This window comes from Synchiropus splendidus, chromosome 9, assembly GCF_027744825.2.
Source record: "Synchiropus splendidus isolate RoL2022-P1 chromosome 9, RoL_Sspl_1.0, whole genome shotgun sequence".
In the NCBI taxonomy this organism is placed as follows: domain Eukaryota; kingdom Metazoa; phylum Chordata; class Actinopteri; order Syngnathiformes; family Callionymidae; genus Synchiropus; species Synchiropus splendidus.
Genome location: NC_071342.1, coordinates 12,577,917 through 12,591,398, shown reverse-complemented (window position 1 = coordinate 12,591,398; position 13,482 = coordinate 12,577,917).

Below are 13,482 nucleotides of genomic sequence, written 5' to 3'. Positions count from 1 at the left end.
TATTATATATTATTATATATTATATATTATTATTTATAATTAATCGGAATTAACTTGTTAAAGTCCCACCAGTAATATATATATATATATATATATATATGTCGATCCAGGTGGGAACAGGATGACCCTTGAATCAATCCATGGTTATGAGTGAAAACACTTTCGACTGGGAGCAGGCAAGGGTTAGATTACGCCCCCCTTTTGTCCACCAGATGCCTTGGATGCCAGAATATCTGGTTCTAGTGTGGTGGCAGTATTTTTCACTCCACTGAAACAGCCATATGTCAACTTGCAACATGGAAGGCTGCCTTTGGCATGAGCGTAAGAGGCAGACGTCCTCTTACCAACATCGATATATTACACCATAGGAGTGAGGATGGGTTGTTCCCTTACAATAAAAACAAGAAATCGAGGAAGAAGGCAGTTACGGACTTTTCAGCAACGACTCATATCATGATACCAACAACTCCGATCCCTCATTTTCACAGCCAGTGCAAGAGGCAGCGGGACGGCACAGGTGGACTCACACCTGCTGTGAAATCATTCGCTTATGAACCAGCAGGTGTGAGTCCAACCTCAGCTTGTTCCCAAGACATGAATCACAGCCATGTTGCCGCATGCTTCTCACTCACAATTGAGATTTCACAATCGACAAAACAACCGGTAATGTGATCGGGACGTTCTGCACCTGGGAATGGGCTGTTTGAAATAGCATGGCAAGGATTAGAATACAACTGCAGGGGACATGTTTATGCATATGATCACACGCACATTCTAGTATTCAGGAGCAGGAACTTCACAAGCTGCGCGGTCTTCACCTGATTAGAAATCTAAAAAGGCAATCTTACTCTTGCTCTTCAAAGGTTCAGGTGATCACACTGTGTTTTCTGATCTAAAAATACGTGCTGTCACCTCACTGAGAAGATGGCGGTGACTTACTATGAATGAAGCATCGTTGTCAAGATAAAACACAATCAAATACTTAAAATTAATAGTAGAAATAGTTTACTTTATTTTGTTGGTAAGCACAACTGAATTCATTCAGTGTCACAAATTATTTATCTGGAGCAGAGACAGAAGAGTTGTAAGAGGTGGAATGGAACTGCACCGTATCGAGATGGTGTGACTTTCCCAGGGGCTTCTTTTAGATTAAAATATATACATGCAGTTTGGAAAATCACTGTTTTTAGATAGAGGAGAGATCAATATTGAGATTATTTCTGCCCCTGGGATGGTTCCGCTTGGTGATTCATGATCATCCCCTGTGGGTATGTTCTGCAACTGCTGTATAATGAGTGTAGAGAGAACACGCTCCTGGTCAGCATTTCTCTGAATAAAGGAACACAACACCTCTCCTCCAGTCCTTCTCTGTTGCACATGTCCTACCCAGTCATGATGTTAGTGTAGTGTCATAGATTAGAAGCTGGAGTTTGGGACTATTATAGGATGTGAATGTTTGACACGATCATGTCATGATATAAACAAGGCAAGACCAGAGTTTCTGGTAGGTTTCAACAACAACATATTGGATATTATTTTGTTTCAAAATAGGTCAGTTGCCGCAGTTGCAGTTGAAACCACAGAACCTGAGACCGAGTCGAGACTGAGAGCAGACAGGGTTGAGACCAAACTGAATACAGGACAAAAGAATAGTAAGTTCCAGTGAAAGGATTTCAGTTCGGTCTTGTCTCTGGTCTGGTCTCGACCCTCTTATTGGTATTGGTGAACCTTTCTCAGGCCCTCAAAGTCTTGGACTTCGTCACCAATTTGAAGTCTTGATAGGAAACAACCAGTTCAATGGCTGAGCTTAAAGAATCTCTGCAAGTTCTAGAGTGCCTTATGTCACAGTATATTTCAATTATACTATCTGTTTTTAAATGACTCTAATTGGCCCTAGAGTTTGAGGTCTAAAAGAAGACACCAATGTGATGTGAACTGACAGTGTTCCCCTCAATGGAACAGCCTGAGTAGTGAAGACATAAATGCTCACATTGTACTTATGACTCAGCTTGGATGAATTGACATGAAGATGAGAGACGACTCAGAGCTGGGCCAAAAAGCTGGGTTTCAAATGATCTTTGAGGAACATGCATGTAATTACCGCCACTTTTGAGCACATTACATTCCTCATCCATCACGTTCTCCTTATCATGTCCCACACAGGCACTCAGGAAGGTAAAACCAATTTCATGTGACAGTGGGCAACAGGCCAGATGGTGGCCTTTTATTAGATGGAAGAAGGACTTGGACAAGCACATTCATTTCATGGTCAATTTCAACCTCAAAATTAAGCCGCAGTCTGCATATGTGAAATGGTTGTCATGTTGGACAGTGACTCAACATCAATAAGGAGATGTCAACAAGACTGTAAATAGAGAAGCATATTAAAATGTAACTCAATGATGTTCAAAGAGCAGAGTTCTTTACAGCCAACTCTGCACGTAACATGGGGAACACGAAACATCTCCCACCAGGCTCTTGTCTATTCTTTATTTTTCCACTATCATTACCGTCCTATCTTTGATCATATCAGAAAACCGGGTGGCGTAAGAGTTGCAGAAGGTCGAACTGCAGAGAAAGTAAAAGATGAGAAGGAATTCGGGGTGCATGAAGGGGCGACAAAAAAACACTAGCATGTGTCCTCGTCAAAACAACTGTACTGTGTCGTGTCAGTTCATCACACCAGCATAAGTCAGAATATACGGGTTGAAATTTACATCTACGTTACCCTTTTAAAAATGGGTTCAAGAGAACTTTGACTCCAGCTCTACATCGGTAGTTGTTTCGAGGAGTTGTCAGTCCCCAGAGGTTTTTTTTTTTGTGTTAGTCACATGACCAGATGTGAGGGTAGGAACTGTATAATCGGCAGTTAATACATAGAACAGCAACTCATTTTTTACTTTCTAATTTCACTTGAGTTCGAGGAAGTAGATCCATCTAACGGAATATCACCATCTAACAGTAATGTAATCCTATTGTGTGGAGGTGTCTTTGTTATTCAAGGTTCTTTGAAAATGAGCCTCAAGCTCAGATGTTCATTCATACCAGGATATTGAAATGATTTAAAGAGAGGGTCCTTGACCACACTTATACCTCAATAACTACCGCGTACATTCAACTGTATTCTCAGATTTCAATGATGCATTAAATGGTGGTATCATGGCAGCAGGCACGACTTGTCCGATTCTAGATTCTGAAAAGTGTGAGTGAGACCATTTAGATTCAAGGCCGTTGTTCCAAGGTCCTCACAACACAGATATATCTCTCTCTCAAGTGCCATGAGTAAGTCTTGTTCATCTATTGTCCAGCACAGGCAAATCATTGCAGTATTATAGTTTCTGTGTTGCTGATCGAATCAAAGTCAGTGGGTTGGTGTTGCACCACTCTCTACACTCAGAAGTTTCTCCCCCTCGTCCACAAATGTTTTTATTGTCTCCAGCGCATTACATTCTGAATACTTATCGTGTAAAATATCGCAGTCTGAAGTATGGGTGAGCTTTAAAGTAGTACTCTAATGGCCAGGGATAAGTTACCATTACCTCCCAAAAGTACTGCTGCAATAGGTTTGTACTATTGCAAATCCTCTCTCCACTTCTAGTCGCACAATACATTGTGGTTAAGTTTGTTCTGTTGCTCTAGATATTGTATGCAATGTATGAATATATTCTCATTGCTGCACCTTCTAAGATTAATCATGCTGCAGTGAAGGTCACTGTGCTGCTGAAAGCCACACTTTCTCAGTAGCTGTCGCACTCTAACCTTAGTGGTGTACACATGTGGTGCAGTCATGTTTAATTCAATGCCACTGTGGAGAAAAATGCTACACTTATCATTTTCATATGATAAGTGAACATACTTACTGAAAAAGATTCTCTGGGAACCAAATGTTTTCTTACTTTCCATATTTAAATAATGCTCTTAATAGCATCCTTTTTTTCTTCTTTTAATTACCATAAAAGACACTTTCACAGGTTTACGTACCAAAGACCAAAGTTTCTTTAAGTAATATCACGGACAGAACATGATCCGGTGTAACCACCGTAACGCATAGCAGAAACTTAAATTTTGTTCACAACCGCATTTTAACATGAATGACATTTTTAACTCAGCCTCTGTTTGGATAATTTGTCCTCCAGGGACAGTGTTGGAGCATGGCTCATTTCTCATATCCAGCCTCCTGTTTGTCACGGCGTCATGCTTTCAACTGTGTCACCAAATTTATTTATAACTGATGCACATCTGAGGTACAAAAGTCTTCACAGAACACGTATGTTCATGAGTAGGACCACGAATGATGTATCAAGATTCAATGATGGTCTACTTTGAAAGGTGGAGTCCCTATGGGAGCGCTTGATAAAAACAGTTGAATCCTCTGGGCCATTGAATCCTCTATTCAATGTTTACAAATGAGATGGAAGTCAATTGCCAGATATAGAATATGCCAAACAAAACCACCTAGACACTGCTACATACCAGTCATCGCATGCTTGACTGTTGGATGAAGACATATTGCCAGTCAAGCAACAAACGCTTCCAGAATACTGGAGTGACTTTACCAGTGTATTGCTAACTTCTGCCTGAGTGACAGTAAGAATCGGCACTGGTTCCAGAACCATGTGAAAGAGGTCAAAAAGGGGCGTGAATGTTGCCCTGGAGAGGACATGCCTATCTTCAGTCTGACCAGTTTAACAGTGCAATCAAAAAGTGTTTTGTTTTGGCAGAAGTTGGGTCCGTAAACAAAGCAGTCCTTTCACCCAATGTGACAGTTGCTGTGCTTTAAGATACAATATATATGGAGCAGCAGTGTTGCTGACTGACCTGCCCTTCACCCGTGATGGGAGAGGCTATCGAACCTTTGAGTTCCTCGCGGCGCTAATGTACTCTTCACACACTGCCCTTCTGCTCTTCCCTCCAGCTGCTTCCCCTGCTAAGTGTAACATGTTAAATGCAATGATCTCTGTTGTATTGATTTTCTGTAGCGTGTGGGAAAATCAGCGCTAAGTACCGTGTAATGAAAAACACTTAGTGATAATAATGATTCTGATTCTATGGTGGCAAAGTTTCAAGATCAATTTTATAACCAAGAGGCAGGTTGTGAATATATAGAAGTGCAGGAAAGACTCCCAGACTTCAGGAGCATTTCTTAAGCGCATGCAGAAGAGTTTTGTATACATTATAATCTCAGACTCAATAAACGTTTGTCAGTCTTATATAAGCTTCGAGGGAGCATCTGTTTTCGGCACAAGGTCTCCTATTGATAGATAAAGCCTGGCATTTTTCAGTTGCTTCTAACCTTCAAGTTAGGTCTCTGGTTAGCAAAATACTTTGAGACACAAGGACCTCAGTGTGGCAATTTTGGTAATATTCTTAAGGCTATATTTAAGCATGGCCTATGGACATCTACAGGTCCAGATACAGAAGGATGAAGGCCCCAATAGGGATGCACCGACCCGATCCTGGTATCGGGTATCAACCTGACACTGCCATTTAAGGTGGTATTGGGCATCGGTGAAAAATTGGCAGTCCTCGCGGACATGAATAAATGAATAAATGAATGAATGAATGAATGAATGGATGGATGGATGTCGACGTCAGGCAACGGCGCATGTCTTAAAGAGCAATAACATGGCGGCGGCACTCAGCAGAGGCTCAGTGGTGTGGAAGTATTTTAAGTTTGTCACACCGACAACGGCTGCAGCGACATGCAATTTATGTAAAGAGAATGTTTCGAGGGGATGGAGTGACGCCACGAAATTTAATACCATTAACTTAATACCGGAGTCAAGCCTGCGCCAAAACGAAACTCCGCAATTCCACAGTGCTCGTGTAATGCGAGTATTACGGTAATGCCAAATCAAAGCTGATTTGAAAGTAAAAGGCACGGAAATATAACTTGTTTTTGAAAATAAAACTAACTGGTCCAGTGAAAGACACCCAGGAAGTTAGAACTCTGTCATTTCAAAGTAAAATCCTGAATATGGATGTGTACTGTACATATTAAAATTATATTTTTTGACAGTTCCTTTGGTTGACCAATATTCCACTGGTCTAGATTTGAACTAGAGCATCTCTAGAAGCCACCCAGGAAGAACAGCATTCGCTGTTGTAATGTTCAGATGTTAAGCTACTTGGCTTTTTGTTCAATGCAGGGAAATCTTAACTTTGGTCGATTTTATTTTTTGTGATCACATACAGAGCTCGACATTCTCACGGTTGTTTGCACTAGGGTTCCTTATTATCACCGCTTACATCTTGTGTTGTTTTTTGCACATATATTTTATTTTATATTTATTTTGAAGAGTTTTCAAGGGTTGCTTGTTTTAACCAGAATTCTGGTAAATGTTTAAAAACTTCAACATTATATTTTAATGCATAGTCATTTTTGCCTTTTACTCTAAGCATGACCACTCCTATTGTATGGCACAAGGTTAATTTTTGGTATTGGATCGGTATTGGGCAATTCTCAAAGCCCAAGTATCGGTATCGTGTCGGGACCTTAAAAGTCGGATGGGTGCATCCCTAGGCCCCAATGTACACAAGGCTTTTCCTTCCTCTTTCTTCTGCTAAGGAGCCGCCACTTGAATGGCAGACCAGCATGACAGATAAGTGAAGGGGAGACAAGATCTTCTCATTTTTTTTTGCTTCTTCCAAATTAAAATTTGCACATTTGATGACCATGATCAAAGACGATAGCAGTGCCGGCTGTTTCACTGATTCAAGTTTTACGTTCAGAAAAGATATGTGTTATGGTCAAAGCACTGAATGTTAAAAAATGTTTCTTATGATACCGCATTCTGTTTTCTGTACCAACCTCGTCTTAAAACATTTAAAAAATATCTAGCCCGCTAAAAATACAGGAAGTTATTGGTGGTGTTATCTCAGCAGCTGTCTGAGATGTTTTCTCCAGTTTCATCGGTTTTATGTCTGTGTGGACTTTACTTGAGGCGGTTAAATCGCATGTATTCAAAGTGAAATTTGCATCTCGTCTGCTGGTGTGGCGCCCCAGGCATGTTTAACTGGACAAACCCAGGAGAAGGTGAAGATAAGTTGTCATGGGAATACTGCTGGATTCCCCCAGAATAGCTGGGGAGGTTTCTGGGAAAAACTGACCTCAGATAAGACTCAATATGGTCATCTTTATCAAAATTTAGAACACTGACATTGGTGCCTATCTGACACAATCTCATCTTCAGTTCTGTCTATTCGCCTCTCCACTGTGTGTAACACTTTCAGCTTACTTCTGTCACTTATTGGAAAAGTTTTCACATCTGACATAGAAACACAACTGACACAAACACAACTATTAGATGATCCAGTTTCTGCCCTCAGGACAAGAGCACATCATGCCCCGTCTCAGAGAAGCTTGTTCAGCAGTGTTTGAACACTGTCATTTGCTTGAAGATAAGGCAACAACGCTTTAGGAGGTAGATAACGGGAAAAAAAGAAAAACGATCACAAAGTACCAAAGTGGTATTTCAGCTTGCATATTCAATGGGATCACCACAGTGAGTCCTCCTCCTCCTCCTCCTCCTCAACCTATCATGATGCTCTGCCCTACTCTAACCCATTCACTTAGTGTCCTCATTTGCAGCACCCATGAACCTCATTGACTGTCTTCTGTCCTCTGCATCTTCCTTTTTTTGTCTATATCTCTGGATCATTGAACCCGGAACTATTTTTGAAACTCCAACTCAACCCATGCCACTCTTCTTCCCAATCTCTTGGCTCAATGCATTGATGCTGGGAAGTGAAGTTTGATGTCCCATGTTGATGCTGAAGTCCGCCTTACCAGTTGCGTGCTGAAGCATAGATGTTTCAGTTACTTTAAATACATAGCAACTGGAACATTACTGCATGCAGAGAGAAAGGAACGCCATCCCATGGCCAACCCCAAACTTTCTTTTACATAGCTCACTGCCCTTGTTGTCAGGAAGGCGTAATGTGCTTGAATTGAAAACCTAATACATCAATAAGAAATTCTAATGGGTACATATAAATATATTTTGTGAGTGAGAATGTGTTCTTCCTGTCTTCCATATATATCCTCAGCATCTTGTCAACCCCTCTTTATGCACTTTCACGCACAAGCTGACAACCCATTCTCACTCTTAAGGCATCAAATATTATTAAGTGGACTATGCTGTTCCAGAACTCAACCCATCTTCACTCCCACGGCGTAATATATTGACGTTGGGAAAGTGGATGTTTGAGTACTATACAGACAAAAAAGGCAGCCTTCAGCCTATGTTATGCATAGATGTTTCAGTATAGACTGAAAGAACGGTTTCTGTCTGTAGCGTTCGTGGATCAAGTGCCATCCTATGTCTTACCCAAACCCCACCCTACGTTGTCTTTTCACATGTCCCGCTGCCAATGCTTTTCCAGCTTTTTCGTCAGCATGAGGCGCAAAAGGAAAAAATATATGATGCCATGGGGGAGTGAGGATGTGTCGCCGTAGTCCACCTTCTGCGTTGCATGTTGACGTACAAGGCTTTCAACAGAAGAGCGTGTGTCGCCTTCTGCAGCATTTCTTGACACAGTGGGCCTCACGTAAAACACCGACATTAGGGATAAGCCACGGTTGTACTCTTTTTTTACTCCATTAAAACCCTAATCTGTCAACATGAAACGTGGATGATGACTTCGGCATCAGTGCTGTGTGCAAAAAATCCCTTCACTATTCCCTTCACTATTTAACGCCTTGGGAGTTTGAATGTGTGTTGTGTTAGGCAAGTGAGATCAAACAGCAGAGCAGAGGTGGCAGGCAATAGACAAAGTGCTACTCACACTGACCACTGTTTCAACTCTATGGTGATGTTTGTTGTGCCGCAAGCCGACGATCACCTGGGTCGTGGGATGACAGTGTTATCATCCAAGTACTGACACATTAAACAGAGACTGAATGGAGGGCGGTCCTCGTACCAGAAACACATTATTGCACTCAAACATGTCCATTTCAAGAGTTCCTTTACGGGAAACATTACCTGAGCCTTTTCCCCTGAATTTTAATCTGGGTAAGGTCACGATGACCTAATTCATAACCTTTCTGGCAAGACAGTTATCATGGTATTATTTCAAGTCAGTTGAGATTTTGTTTTCTAATTGAAAGCTGATCATACCTGAGCACAGTCTTCCTGCTTTGTGTTGATTAAAGAAATAAACCGTGTAAAATCGGTAAATTTTTACAACGTGAAATATCCTCTTCTTAGCGCAGAGTAACTCACACTGTGTTAATGAAAGCGAGTCAGACACATCACAGCTGTCAAAGCCTTGAAACTGAAACTCAGAGGCTGTCAGACTTAACAAACCTTCCCCACCAGGAAGTTTGACAGATATTGCCACGTGTGTCATGTGACATGCATTAGTGGAGTTTGATTCCCAAGCTGTTCTTCCCCGTAATTTCATGCCAGTTTAATTTACAATGAGGCAGTGAGGTAATATGTTTGAAGAAACCTGGAGATCAAGCACAGAGCTCAGCAGCTCAAGCCAACGATGAAAGCTAGTTGTTGCTATAGTTCTATCTGTATATTTCTAGTGATTAATAATTTGTGTTTTGAATTAATATTTAGAGAAATTTTGAATTCTGTTTAAACCCAGAATTCCATTTATCATTGGCACTGTAAGAAGATCATGGCGAAACACTGATTGAATTTCCAGCAAGCAGCATTCTGGGGTGGCAACAATCTGTTCTGTTTCGTTTTCTTTGGAACAGAATGACTGAGAATTAACTGAGGAAAAAAAAACATTCTGTGCCCAAGGCTTACCATCACACCGTATTGTTAAAACGTCAGCACCATGCTGTGCCACGACACTGAAAGAGAGGCAGCAATAGTCGTCAGCACTTGCGATGTCAATTCCATGGTGATATTTGGAGATGGAAATCTGGTCTTCCACGCTTCTCACCAGGCCACTTTCAAATCACTTGGCATAAGCCGATCTGTGTGATTTATTCCCACTGGTTGCCCATGTGTCCCGGCGCCCCGCTGTGAATCAAGGGGGTCTCCTGACCCAAATAGACTAAAAATCTCTTATCTGCCCGGGTGCATGGAGACAAGCTGTGACTCCATTGAATGTGAAAAACGACACATTTTCCATTGGTACTGAGTTATTAATAACCAAAACATTTTAGAGTCCTTGCAGTTCAGATTTGTGCTTCACACTTAAAACGGCTGTATGGAGGAGAGAGAGCTGCAAGATGGTGTGAAGCAGGAGTAATGGACACCCTGGATTATTTGTTAGAATAGTGAGTCATGCCATGATCTTTGATTTAGAGACTCTGGCTCCAGGACAGAAGCAGATATGGAGGGAGAGATCCACTTGCTTAACCGCTTGTATGTAACAGAACATTTTAGGACCTAAAAAAGGTCTATCGTGAGGAACCCAGTGGTGGAGAGCCCACACTCTGGTAACTTTTGAACTACAAGGAGACTCTGACTGAAGGATCCAATTTAACAGTTTATTAATACAACATATGATGACCTACTGTGTATATCATTTATGTCTTTGCATTCATATCCATATCTTTAAATGTCACCATGTATCATTTGAAAAACGTGAAACAATATGAATGATTGTGCTTGTGGACGTTGTTTTAACAAATTATTATTCAGAAATATGATACTTTTCCAATGTTTTTACATTTTCTAAATTAAATTATACCTTCAAATGAATTTGAATTAGAATGGAACAAGACAAGTCTAAAATCTAAGACAAACTGGGTAAAGGTCGAAATAAATACATGATTCTCCGGTCAGAGATCAAGAAGGTCCCATACAGCAAACAACCTGCGTTCCCCTTGGAGCTGCACCCTAGAGCCACAAAGACATTCACAAGGAACCGTGAGATTATATTGTTTCAGCAATTGCATGCTGTTGACAGATGTGCTTCCTTATAAACACAGTTGGGCGCGTTTTTGGCGAGTCGACGCAGTCACGCGATTGTCTTAGAGCGGTACGCGCACCGACTCTGTGCTCGCCGGGGAATCACTGTTGTGCGGCCCATCTCTGAGAAGAAAAGACAAAAAGGATAACCAAGGGCATCGCTGAACCTGGAGCGAAACACAAAGAGAACCGAGAAATAGCTCTGAAGGCAAATGAGAATCAGCGCAATAGTATCGCTTGCTCAATAAAATACACATACAGCAGTCAAAAAAAGTACATGGAGGTCCAACTCACGCACAGCTGAGGACAAGAAACCAAACAGGAAACAGTTGTGAGCAGGTGGGAAGCTTGATTTGTGATTGGTTCCAGGTGTGTGCCATTACCTAATGAAGCTCAGGGAGACAGAGGGGAGAACACAGGACGACTCCAGACAAAACCAAACCAAAATAAAAGCGTGACATCTATGATTAGCTATTTGCACAGACTAAAAGATGAAATAGCCTCACAGAGAAAATGAAACAAATAACAATAAAAATGGGTAATTGAACAAGCACATAATTTTCTAATATCAGAATATTAAGAAAAAGTGAAACAAACAAAGCAGATAGTATTAAAACAGCAGTTAAAATCAACCCTAACTATTACCACAGTCATTGTAGGGTGTTTTGAATTAGGTGGCCATTTTGTAAAGTAAACATCACCAAATACACTCTGTATATAATGGAGTGGATCAGCGAGGGAAGAAAACACACACACACAGCAGAGCCTCTTTAACAACCTCCTGCTGACCTTTGTGTCCCTCTAGACAGGGTTGTTAGGCGGCGAGTAAGATTGCCGCACATTGATTCTTTATAAAGTCTAACAAGAAGTGGAAACTTGAGGACACAGACGGTTTTCATGTCGCTCCCTATTACTCACGTAAGCCCTTATGTTTCTGTGCTCCATAAAGCAGCAAAGGACTTTGTAATTTCCCGGAGGAAGTCTTCCCAAGGGATAAATGAAGTTCTGTTCCTCTATCTAACAGCTCAACCCCGACACAGTGAACCTATCGGGATGACTCTAAATAGACAGATACAACAAAGATATTTAAAATATTTCCTCACATTATCAGCAGCAGCATGCCAGAGTTCTGCTCGTCTGAGATAAAGTTCAGCTCTACATTTCGAGTAAAGAGACTCACTTGTATCATGGGTGATGATGATCAGTAATACCATCATGCCATCTCTGAGCAGTGTAAAGCAGGTAAATAACATCCCAAAAAATTCTCTCGCAGAGTACCGTCTGTATTACCTGGCATATTTAATGATGGAATTGTTTTGTGAGTAACACATTCTATGATGCTCATTAGCATTTTTATTAGACCATAATAGGCACAAACCAGATCAGTTCATTCACAATAATCTGCAAACGTCTCGATGCATATTTCTGGTTTTACTCAACATCTAATTCTACATCTCAGTCCTTCATATATATTTGTTTAACCGGTTGACCACAGCCATTGTTGAGGGTGTTAACGGAAATATTCATCATTCATATTCATCATTATATATATATATATATATATATATATATATATATATATATATATATATATATATATATATATATATATTCTGTAATTTCAAGAGATGGCTACGAAGGATGGCATTCCCACATTCATCTGCATGCTGTGCTAACGCTAACATTGAGTCCTTCTCTCACTCACGATGTCCATGACATGAAAAGTAGCCTCCTGGAACACACTGAGCGCATCACACTGACAGACACATGCTAATACAGGGAAATACAAAGCCATGCAGGTGATCCAGCCAATAAAGACCAGGCAAACACAAAAGAAAAACTGCCAAACTGCCAAAAAGGTGCGGAATTGCTAAGGAGACTGTATTCGAAGTAAAACAAAATGGGCATAGAAAGGTTTATAATAAAAGTGTTTTATTGAATAGATTTCCATGGGAAGGAGATGATTCATCTGGTTTCATCACTTTTCATTCACACAACACAAAAGCTGTGCAAACCTGGCTTGGGTTCAGTCCTGCTGAAATCTACTTCTTTATTCCTGAAGGAGACGAACAGATGCTTGGTTCTATTTATCATTAAAGACTGTACGGAATGGAATTGACAGTAGTGATGAATTGCCCAGATAACGCCCCCTATTGAGACGTGAGTGTAAAAGAGATTGCCTTTGCTGCGAAAGTACATGTATCCTGTCCTGTACTGTGGTTGATTCAGCAGTCAGCCCAGCTTCAGTCATTCTCATTTCCCACTGTGTGTTTTAAGAAACAGATAATGGAAAGTAAGGCCACATCTCCATTAACCATTGCTTTGGTTGCTTTGAAGCACAACCCCGTCATGTGATGACTGTATGGAGTGGATCCCAGATCTCTCACACTTACCCAGTTGCTAGAAAATGGAAAATTAAATTTACCAAGTAACTCAAGCCTCAAGCCAGTTGACTGAGATGCAGAGCAATGTGCTGGGCATTAAACATGATGCTCAGACAGGATTTTAATTTCAAGTTCCAGCAGGTCTAAAAAAAAAAAAAACACACAAGCGATTTTCGTGTTCATTGTAAATTGTCACCAAAAAGGGGGATCATACTGCT